Source organism: Eurosta solidaginis, chromosome X (genome assembly GCF_040869045.1).
Source record: "Eurosta solidaginis isolate ZX-2024a chromosome X, ASM4086904v1, whole genome shotgun sequence".
Taxonomy (NCBI): Eukaryota; Metazoa; Arthropoda; class Insecta; order Diptera; family Tephritidae; genus Eurosta; species Eurosta solidaginis.
Window position 1 is genome coordinate 122,993,570 of NC_090324.1, and position 10,974 is coordinate 123,004,543.

The 10,974-nt window shown below is 37.0% G+C and overlaps 1 pseudogene; it reads right to left on the minus strand.

The window, feature by feature from the left end:
• Positions 1 to 1,074: 1,074 nt before the first annotated feature.
• On the minus strand, positions 1,075 to 8,718 carry LOC137235121 (uncharacterized; annotated as a pseudogene).
• Positions 8,719 to 10,974: the final 2,256 nt, after the last annotated feature.

Here is a 10,974-nt window from a genome sequence, read left to right on the forward strand (position 1 = left end):
CCATTAAAGGTTTAATTTCTCACAAAGAAAAACTAAGCACTTTGTGTGAAAAGTTCGAATTGACGAAGTTTCACGAGAGCGATATAAGGTATTTGGAGGAGTATTTGCAATTGCTGCCATAAATCGCAGATGCTATCCAGTTTTTGCAAAAAGACAACGGGATGATGTATGGCTTTCTGTTACCTACGCTGGCAACAATTAGAACAAAATATAGGAAAATGCAACTAACTCAGGCCATGCATTATCTTCAGCGAGTAACGAATCTGAGGTAAAACTGAGATCGGTTCGATCCCTAAATCCAGAATTCACAAACGAAAAATTGTCGAGGTCAATGGGTTGGTGAAGAGCATTGTGGTGAGCGAATTCAATACAGATACGGAGCGAGTCGATAATAGTGAAGAAACAAATAGTCAATTTTTCGACTTTTCTTTTATAGGTAATGGCAATCTATTTCGTCACACATATGTAATTATAATTAAAATAATTGATAAACATTTTTAAGGTCTTTTTCAGACGAGTCCTCACAACAACTTGAACTGTCGCAATCGTCTATTGGAGGCGAGTTTATAGCCTATATGTTTGATAAGTTTCCGATTATAACCATCTTGCACCGCTATCCTACTACTAAAAGGGCGTACATTAATTACAACGCACCTCTGCCTACCTCAGCCCCCGTAGAGAGACTATTTTCGTTTGCCTCCTTACTTATACACCACGTCGAGGACGTCTATCAGATGACTCATTCGAAAAGCTGTTGCTTTTAAAAGTAAATAATTCACTATAAGTTCCATTTGTTTATATTTTGTTAATAATACATATTGTTTTATAATAGAGTTGTTATTATAGATCATTATAAGTAGTTTGTATAAATTTTGTTGCAAATAGTTAGTGACTTCACTCAAAAAATTAAGTCAGTAAGAGACTTCTCTAAATGACTTCAAAGTCGTGACTTCAAAAGGACTTCAGATTTCATTTTTTCATTCTTTAGTCAAAAAGCTAGTCAATGAGTGCATTCGAAATTGGAGTCATTGAATTCGATTTCAACTGATTGCATTCGCATATGAATGCATTCTTTTACAACCCTGTCGTGCGGTACGCGTTCAAGTGGTTTTGTAATGTACCTAGCTGATCCTGTGACACAACACCCAGCTCATCACATTTGATTTTTTATACCTTTCATGAACATGAAATGGTATATTAACTTTGGTCCGATGTTTGTAACGTTGAGAAATATAGAAGATAGACTCACCATTAAGTATAGTGAATTGATCAGGGCGACGAACTGAATTGATATAGCCATGTCCGTCTGTCTGTTTGAACGCAAACTAGCCCCTCAAATTTTGAGATATCTAAATTAAATTTGGCACAAGGATGTATTTTTGTATTATATTAGACATTTGTCGGATCCGGTAGGATCGGATCACTATAACATATATCTCCCATACAACCGATCGTTCAGATAAGACGATTTTGGTCATTCCTGCCGCAATTTAGAAAGTATAAACGTGAAACTCGGTGATATATATTCTAATGTATCATAGAAGATATCTAGAAAAAATCACTTTGATCGGAGCTATATATAGTATATATCCCAGACATCCGATCGTTCAGATAGAAAGATTTTTGGCAATTTCTCCCTTAATTTCCAATATAAAAACCTTAAACTTGGTGATATTTATTCTAATATATCATAGAAGATTTCGTGAAAAAATCATTTCGATCGGAGCTATATATAGTATATATCCCATACAACCGATCGTTCAGATAGAAAGATTTTTGACAATTTCTCCCTTAATTTCCAATATAAAAACGTAAAACTTGGTGATATTCATTCTAATATATCATAGAAGATTTCGTGAAAAAATTATTTCGATCGGAGCTATATATAATATATATCCCATACAACCGATTGTTCAGATAGAAAGATTTTTGGCAATTTCTTCCTTAATTTAAAAAGTATAAACGTGAAACTCGGTGATAAATATTTTAATATATCATAGAAGATTTTCTGAAAAAATCATTTCGATCAGAGCTATATATAATATATATCCCATACAACCGATCGTTCAGATAAGGGGGTTTTTTGCCATTTTTATACTCAGTTGAGCAGAGCTCACAGAGTATATTAAGTTTGATTGGATAACGGTTGGTTGTACAGGTATAAAGGAATCGAGATAGATATAGACTTCCATATATCAAAATCATCAGGATCGAAAAAAATTTGATTGAGCCATGTCCGTCCGTCCGTCAGTCCGCCCGTTAACATGATAACTTGAGTAAATTTTGAGATATCTTGATGAAATTTGGTACGTAGGTTCCTGAGTACTCATCTCAGATCGCTATTTAAAATGGACGATATCGGACTATAACCACGCCCACTTTTTCGATATCGAAAATTTCGAAAAACCGAAAAAGTGCGATAATTCATTAACAAAGACAGATAAAGCGATGAAACTTCGTAGGTGTGTTGAACTTATGACGCAGAATAGAAAATTAGTAAAATTTTGGACAATGGGCGTGGCACCGCCCACTTTTAAAAGAAGGTAATTTAAAATTTTGCAAGCTGTAATTTGGCAGTCGTTGAAGATATCATGATGAAATTTGGCAGGAACGTTACTCCTATTACTATATGTACGCCTAATAAAAATTAGCCAAATCGGAGAAGGAACACACCCACTTTTAAAAAAAAATTTTTTTAAAGTAAAATTTTAACAAAAAATTTAATATCTTTACAGTATATAAGTAAATTATGCCAACATTCAACTCCATTAATGATACGGCGCAACAAAATACAAAAATAAAAGAAAATTTCAAAATGGGCGTGGCTCCGCCCTTTTTCATTTAATTTGTCTAGGATACTTTTAATGTCATAAGTCGAACAAAAATTTACCAATCCTTTTGAAATTTGGTAGGGGCATAGATTTTATGACGCTAACTCTTTTTTGTGAAAATGGGCGACTTCGGTTGAAGCCACGCCCAGTTTTTATACACAGTGGTCCGTCTGTCCTTCCGCATGGCCCTTAACACGATAACTTGAGCAAAAATCGACATATCTTTACTGAACTTAGTTCACGTACTTATCTGAACTCACTTTATCTTGGTATAAAAAATGAACGAAATCCGACTATGACCACGCCTACTTTTTCGATATCGAAAATTACGAAAAATGCCATAATTCTATACCAAATACGAAAAAAGGGATGAAACATGGCAATTGGATTGGTTTATTGACGCAAAATATAACTTTAGAATAAACTTTGTAAAATGGTTGTGATACCGACCATATTAAGTACAAGAAAATGAAAAAGTTCTGCAGTGCGAAATAAAAAACCCTTGAAATCTTGGCAGGTATTACATATATAAATAAATTAGCGGTATCCAACAGATGATGTTCTGGGTCACCCTGGTCCACATTTTGGTCGATATCTGGAAAACGCCTTCACATATACAACTACCACCACTCCCTTTTAAAACTCTCATTAATACCTTTAATTTGATACCAGTATCGTACAAACATATTCTAGAGTCACCCCTGGTCCACCTTTATGGCGATATCTCGAAAAAGCGACCACCTATAGAACGAAGATCCACTCCCTTTTAAAAATACTCAGTAACACCTTTCATTTGATACCCATATCGCACAAACAAAGTCTAAGTTGCGATACCCCGAAATGGCGTCCACCTATAGAACTAAGGCCCAATCCCTTTTAAAATACTCATTAACACCTTTCTTTTGATACCCATATTATACAAACGCATTCTAGAGTCACCCCTGGTCCACCTTTATGGCGATATCTCGACCACCACTCCCTTTTAAAACCCTCATTAATTCCTTTAATTTTATAACCATAACGTACAAACACATTCTATGTCACCCCTGGTCCACCTTTATGGCGATATTTCGAAACGGCTTCCACCTATAGAACTAAGGCCCACTCCCTTTTAAAATACTCATTAACACCTTTCGTTTGATACCCATATTGTACAAACGCATTCTAGGGTCACCCCTGGTCCACCTTTATGGCGATATCTCGAAACGGCGTCCACCTATGGAACTAAGGGTCACTCCCTTTATAATGCCCATTAACACCTTTCTTTTGATACCCATATTGTACAAACAAATTCTAGGGTCACCCCTGGTCCACCTTTATGGCGATATCTCGAAACGGCGTCCACCTATGGAACTAAGGATTACTTCCTTTTAAAATACTCATTAACACCTTTCATTTGATACCCATATCGTGCAAACAAATTCTAGAGTCAACCCTGATCCACCTTTATGGCGATATCCCTAAATGGCGTCCACCTATAGAACTATGGCCCACTCCCTCATAAAATACTCTTTAGTGCCTTTCATTTGATAGACATGTCATACAAACACATTCCAGTGTTTCCCTCGGTTCATTTTCCTACATGGTTATTTTCCCTTGTGTTGTCACCATAGCTCTCAACTGAGTATGTAATGTTCGGTTACACCCGAACTTAACCTTCTTTACTTGTTTATTTTATATTTATCTTAAAAATCGTTTAGGTATGTACATCTGTTCACTATATATTTCTTATCTTATACATTATTTGGAGATTACGAACGGGATAAGATTATTGTTCAGCCCCATTCATGAAAGGTATGAAGTCTTCGGCACAGCCGAAGACAGTCCCGTCCTTACTTGTTTTCTCTTACAAAACGTAAAGTTGCTGTTATTATCACCGAATGTTGTAAATGATTAGCAGTAACCATTAAAATTTCATAAAAATTTTCTTTTGAGGATCTGCTTACTCTGGCGACAGAATTTTGTACCAGTGATGCAAATGGAAATCAAGTAGTCGCTTCATCATTTTCATTCTGAAAATAGGATATTGAATGCCGATATCCACCATTTGTTCGTCATCCATGGCGAAGTGAAATTTTTTGAAATTTTTTTTCTTTTGCGAATTATTCTAAGAACTTTCCCATATTTAAGGACAAAATTATAGCATTTATTTCTTGAACATATTCTGGGCAGTCGGATTTTAAAAAGATTCAGGGTATATAGTCTCGCAAAGTGTTTTAGCCAAAATATTGAGGTGGCATAACATAGGTATCTTTCTCCCTTGGCAAAAGTGCAAGCATATCATAAAATCCATGAAATTGCGCTACTTGAACTGGTGTGTAGCCCTTTGTATTGGCAATTGTTGCATTGACACCCGCTTCGACTAATAATTTAACAATACCCAAACGATTATTTTCTATTGCATGGCAAATAGGTGTACAGCCTTGGTTATCCACAGCATCGAATGACATATCTGTCACGTCTCATCTGATAGGTCTTCACAGCAGATGTATATCCATTTTTGCACGCGTGCATAAATGGTGTGGTTCCATATTTGTCTGAAGCATTGATGACGGCACCATGTTTTACCAGAAACTGCACGATTTCATCATCAATATGTGGCTCCTTAGCTGTTGATTTAGGGCAAAAACCCTTACCTTTTGAATTTTACAAATAAATGTTTAAGCTAATTTTTGAACTAATTATGGAGTTATTGGGATTCACAGCTGGTGAAAGAGGCGCTCTCTCGTCCGCGTCCTTGTTTGCTTTCATACCGGCAATCGCACCAGCTGTGACTTGCCCATTCAGTTTATCCAATCAGTTTATCTTCGAAAGAGATTTCGAAGTTGAGGAAGTAAGCTCCTCGTTACTATTGGCATCTAGCATAGCCGAGTGATTCGTTATGTTTAGTGCCCAGTTCGTACTCCTGTGTGTGAGGAGTAGCTTCTTTGCTGCAACACCGACAACAACCAAACCAATAGCTTATTTGAAGAAAGTCTAAATTCACATGCAAGCTTTGATGTAGTAAGAGACTGATTGGTAGAATTATAGGAAAGGTCAGCCCTCTGTGCTATAGGTCGGCGTTTGGTGCCGATTTGGAACGTCACAAAACGTGTCTGAATATGCCCGTAAGCTCTAGTTAACTTAGAAAATATGAATTGGATGAAATCTTTGTATTATAGAGAATATCTCCAAAGTGCACGCATGTGCGTAAGAACTACATTATTCACAATCTAAATATTTTGAGCACATGCTTAGCTGTCGGGTACTAATTACACTATTCCTTTGTGATCAATAAGACATCAAAGGACCCGGTACTAAGGTCGTTTGTTCCTTCAAGGTGAATAGCTTTCATCGAAAAGCAGACGAACAAACAGACATATCCCTTTGACGTCCTACACCCTCTCCCTCGATAAGACTTTACGTCAAATGGTCCGGCGAAGTCGACCCCTGTGTTGTGAAGTTGATTCTGTGCCCTCTTCTTGTAAATAGTGCAGACTTTACAGTTGTGGATGACAGATTTTATCATGTTTTTAACACGCGAAATCCAGTACTGAGTGCGAATAAGGCGCAGCATCAGCTGGTTTCCTCCATGGAGGGAGATCTTATGCATGAATTCAACTAGGAGTCTGGTTAACTTACAGGCGTATGGAAGTATAATGGGGTGACGCTCATTGTAGGGCTTATCTTTGGATGCGTCAATCCTCCCCCCCCCCCCCAGTTCTAATTATACCTTCCGTATCGATGAATGTGTTTAAGGGTAAAATCTCACTCTTCTCATGAATTAGTTTCCCTGATTTCAAATTTGCGTACTCTGCTTGATAGTATTGCCTTTGGCATATTGCTATCAATCGTTGTGTGGTTGTTTCTATTTCATCAGGTGCTATTGCATGAGACTGCCTGTTGAAAGGAACTTTAGTTTTTTGATGTGTTCTGCGAAGAAAACGAACAATGTATTATATAACCCGCACCGCTCTTGAAAAGTCCGAAAACCTATCAAGGATGTTAGGGTTGTTATTTACAGATTTTGCACGAACCTTTTCCCGTTTTCCCTCAATAGAGGTGTTATGTTCGGTATCTTGTGCTGGCCAGTGGGAATTGTCTTCTTGCAGCCAAGAAGGTCCCTGCCAACACAACGAATTGTGTACCAAGTCAGACGCAGGTAATCCTATAATGCCTAAGTGTGCTGGGTCTGATTCTGACTTTACGTGGAACCAGTCCCTATTTCCGATCATGTCGATGATCTTTGTGATCCGATGTGCGACGAAAGTGGACCAGGAACAGGGCGGTTTCCTTATCCATGCGAGGACGAGAGTTGAATCCGTCCAAAGGTGGGCTTTCACTGGTCCCAATTTGAGTTTCCGGAAAATTGTTTCGGTGATTTCAGCTAACAGCACGGCTCTGCAAAGTTCCAGGCGTGGATGAGAAAGAGTTTTCACTGGGGCTACTCGGGTTTTGGCCAAAGGCAGGTTTGTGCTGATATCATCATCCGTTTTCACGCAAATGTTGTACCGTGGGTACATGCATAGATCAGCCATACATATAGTTTTCATATACTTTTTTTCTAATTTCGTACATATCCGCTTATGTGCAATTTTGGGTGGTGCTGCTACACCCTGCACTATCTAACACTAGTCTAAATGCAACTTCCGTCAGTCTATCACTGCTAACATATGATTTTTGATAACCAAATATAAAGACAATCTATTTGGCATAAGCACCATATGGGCTTCGAGCTCATATACGGGCATAAGAGCGTTCTTTTCCTGAAGAACTTCCTTGACGAACACATAAATCAACTCCAGTAAAAAGTCCCAGTTTTTTTTATTGCGGTTATATAAAGTAATAGTGTCTTAACTAATCGAAATAATATGCCTGACTTCGAAAAGTCCTAGCCTCATAGGCACCGCATCCAGTTACCGGCATAAAGATAAAGATTCCTACAGTGATTTGGCCATCGTGCACCTATCAAACAGTGGCCTGCAAACATAAATGTGAAGCTGGTGTTGTTGCGGTGGTACTCCTGAAGCCAGCAAAACCATAACCTCTCGACCTACACAGATCCGGCAAAATTTACATACAACCATTTAGATAATGAATTTTTAACAGAGTTTTAACTTTTATAATTGTAAACCCTAAACATGTGAAAGTTAAGTTTATAATCAGCGCGGTTTTACCCGATAATGGAAAAGGCGGTTTTCCATTTCAGATCCGAAATCACTAGAGACCAGAGTTAGAAGACCCACATTATAAAGTAAAAATAAAAACAAGGGATTTGGATTCCAGTTGCATGTAGATGTACATGCGCATACTTACTTTGTCATAACCTACAATGAACATCTTCAATTATACTTACTACTAAACTTATCTTTAGTTCCTGAATATTCGTCTCCTGAAAACATGAATTATACTTACCTTTAGATTTACCTGTTAGTCTAAATAATTATAGAAAGCATACCTAAGCACAAAGGAATGAATTTGCCATAATAACTACTCTCATTATTTTGCCTTAATTCTTGTATGTAACCTTTTGAATAGATTAAGAAAATATTTATTAATAATTAACTTCACTTAAAAAATTATACCATTGCAAAGAAGGGAAGAAGAAGAAAATCCTAATGAAAATAATTTTTTTGAAGAAACTACAATAGAACCATCTTCCTAGGTTCCTACATATTTAAACAATGTTAATTGAATTGGTAGTAACTTCTAATTAGTTACTCAATATAAACCTTTTATTAAATTGTTATATCTACTTTTGAACAAGGAATATTAGGATCATTTAATCGTAACTATGTTATTGCATTTTAACAACATAGCTAATCGATGTACATTAACATAAAAGAAAACCATATGATCAGCTGTTAAACTGACCTAGTTCCACAAGGTGTTGTAAATCGCTATCCATTTTATTAATTTTCTGATCGCTCTTTTGAGAAAAAGATCGAAGAAATCAAAAACCAAAACTTTGAATTTGCCAGTGTTTGGAGACTTTCTTAGCTCCAATTGCTCACCATTCTCTTAAATTCATTTATTTTTTTGCTGGCGCTCCCGTCGGCGGCGGTTATTCTTTGACCCCTTTTATGCGACCTTCGCAAACCATATATACAATATTGGCCATAGAAATAACCACACATATCTGCTAATGTAAATTTGGTTGGATAAAATTGATTATAATATTTGAAGCATATGAGCGTATACCAGCAGCTACGTACCAAGCAAGGAAGGCCTGCTTCGTGGGACAGCGTTGGAGTAAGCAAACCATTACCACTGGAAAACACATAAGTAAGTTTACTTTTTCCATTTTATCCACCAACCTACTTAGTATACATAAATGCTACGATAGAGAACATAATTGACATGTACTTAGATACATAACCAAATTATGTATGTACGTACATATATGCAAATGGATGCAAGTTTTCTTTTTGTTGTTCGCATCATTTTTCTTTACGTACTTTCGTACATACATATGAATACCCATCTCCCATGTGGAGTTTGAATCATCTCATTGTAAAACCAAGAGAATTAGAGGAATACTTTTTGTTTTGGTTTCTTAATCTTTCTACTTAACTCCAAGTTCTCGTGAGCGGCAAGGTCGCCGAACTCATAAAATATATAATGTACATATTGTTGAGGTAGGTTAGTTTTTTATTTCTGATCAATACCCAAGAAAAAAAGGTTAGTTGTTACAGATATAATTAAGATCTTTGTAACTAGTTTTACAATTAGATTGATAGAAAAGGCTGAAGGGGCTCGTAACAAAAAATGGCGCCCGGGCAGGGACCGACTGACCGATGACCGGTGGCCTACTAGATTGTCGCCGAAGACTTGTGGTCCCTACCAATTATTCCCTCTTGGAATATTCGTTTTTTTGTCTGTTCGTTTTTTTTGAAAATTTTTATATAACCTTTTTAATTTTTTTTGTGAATCAAAGTCGATTGATAGGAATCGCGAAACTTTGCTACATGCTTTTTGTTTTGAGCAATTTAATTGATAGTTTCTTGAAGCCATGTCTAGGTAGTCAGAGTAGTTCAGAGCTGAAGCTGGAATTGCAGAACCCTAAAGGCTTGATGTCTGCGGATCTGACCGCTGAAGCTAATGTACCTATTCGAAGATTCCTTAGAGGAGTTAAGATTTTGCAGATTTCACGAGCGTTTGGATGTTAGCTATCTGGAACTTTGGTTTAAGCTCGTCTGTATGTAAGCTAACCAACCGATAGGGTCATTATCTAACACCTTTGTGAAGTTCTGGCAAACTAATTTATCTCACATTCCATTTTCGAGTGTTTCTGATTTTTCCCCTTAATTATATTGCTGTTTCTATGCCGAAAGCTTCGAGTATTCATTTCTGATTTTACCTGGAGTGCCCCTACCAAACTGACTGAAACACCACGCGGAAGTTAGACCTACCATCTTTTTGATGATTTTTTTTTTTCGTTTCGATTTTTGTGATACTTTGTATAATTTTTTTTTGCTGCAGATTTGAGAGTTGATAGTATTTTGTAACGATTTTTTTTGGTTTCAAAAGTATTAACCAATACCTAATTTAGCGATCTAACTAGTAAAACTTATATAATGAATTGATCGAATTTTATTATTGTTGTTCCTCATTTTTGAATTTTTCATAGCGGGAATTGGAGAATTGTTCCTTTCCTGGAATTTTTTTTTGTAAGGATCGGAATTTTTTTTGCATTTACTTCTTTTTCGATTTTTGCTTCATAATCCCTTTTGATATCACGGCACATAATCAGGATGCTGGAGGGATGCCACCACAAGCTAATAGCTGCACAATCTGTCAGGAAGCCCTTGAAGATACCGACGATATCTTAAGTACGGCTTGCTCCCATTCCTTTCACAGAGCATGCCTATTGAACTGGTTGAAAAAGAACAACTCTTGTCCACAATGCCGAGCCAACTGCACTAGTAAAGAATTTAAAGGTGCAGGCGCAAATATCCGTCAGAAAAATTTAGAGCTGCGTCGCAATGAGCAAGGTCAGGTTGAAGGTGGCTCTCAGAGTCTATGTAATCCTGCACCAGACCCAGGCTACAAAGATGACGAAAGTCGGATTAGGAATATAGTATCGGCCGTGATAGCGGCTAGGCAGACAACTTTGGTTGACGACCTCGAAAACCGAGTAGCACATCTGATAGAACAAAGACTC